We start from the raw sequence: 1,016 nt of genomic DNA on the forward strand, positions 1-1,016 counted from the left end.
CTGTGCTAAAAAATTGAATTGAACAAGAAAAAAACGAATTTTCAACAAAATTGTTAAATTTTCAAGGGAAAAGGTCAATTTTTGACCAAGAAGATTAATGTTCTATATAAAAAAACGATTTTCCAACTTAACCAATATATAAGATTAATTTTTAATCAATCATATAATAGTTACATTTTCAGATAAAGATAAATAATTTTTAACAGAAAAAATTAATTTTAAACAAAATTGTTAAATTTTCAATCATTCAGATAAATTTTCGACCAAGAAAATTGATGATCTACAAAAAAAGACAAATCTTAAACAAAATACATGAATTTTTAAATAAATTATTTAATTTTAAAGTAAAAAAGAATAATTATCTACAAACAGTTGAATTTTTTAAGCAAAAAATATGAGTTTTCAATGAAAGAGTTAAACTTTCAACCAAATAGTTAAATTTTCAACAATAATTAAAAAACCTTGTTAAAAAAACGTATTTTTTTTACAAAGTAGTGAAATTTCTTAGTGAAATAATCGACTTTCAAACCCAAGAAGATGTACAGTTGATATTTTAACCAAACAATTACATTTTTGACCAAAAATGATACATTTTCAACCAAAAAGATTAAAGTTCTACTAAACAAGGTCAATTTCCAACAAAAGACATGAACTATCAACGAAATTGTTTAATTTTAAAAACAAAAAAAGTATTACCACCCAAAAATTATGATTTTAATTTGTAACAAAAGTTGCATTTACAACAGAACGACTTTACAACCAAAACATATTTATAGTTTATAATTCAACCGAAAAATGTAATTTTTAATCAAAAAATATAAATTTTCCATAAAACAATTTATTTCTACAAAGAAAGACGACCTTTTAACAAAACACATGATTTCTTAACCAAAAATGGTATTGTTTGTCAGTTTCAAAAATGTATTTTCAACGAACGAGATGAACCTTCAAATAAAAAAAAATATAAAAATTAAAAAAAATGCGGATCAAGCTATAAATAAGATTATTATAATATA

Source organism: Belonocnema kinseyi, chromosome 5, assembly GCF_010883055.1.
Source record: "Belonocnema kinseyi isolate 2016_QV_RU_SX_M_011 chromosome 5, B_treatae_v1, whole genome shotgun sequence".
Taxonomy (NCBI): domain Eukaryota; kingdom Metazoa; phylum Arthropoda; class Insecta; order Hymenoptera; family Cynipidae; genus Belonocnema; species Belonocnema kinseyi.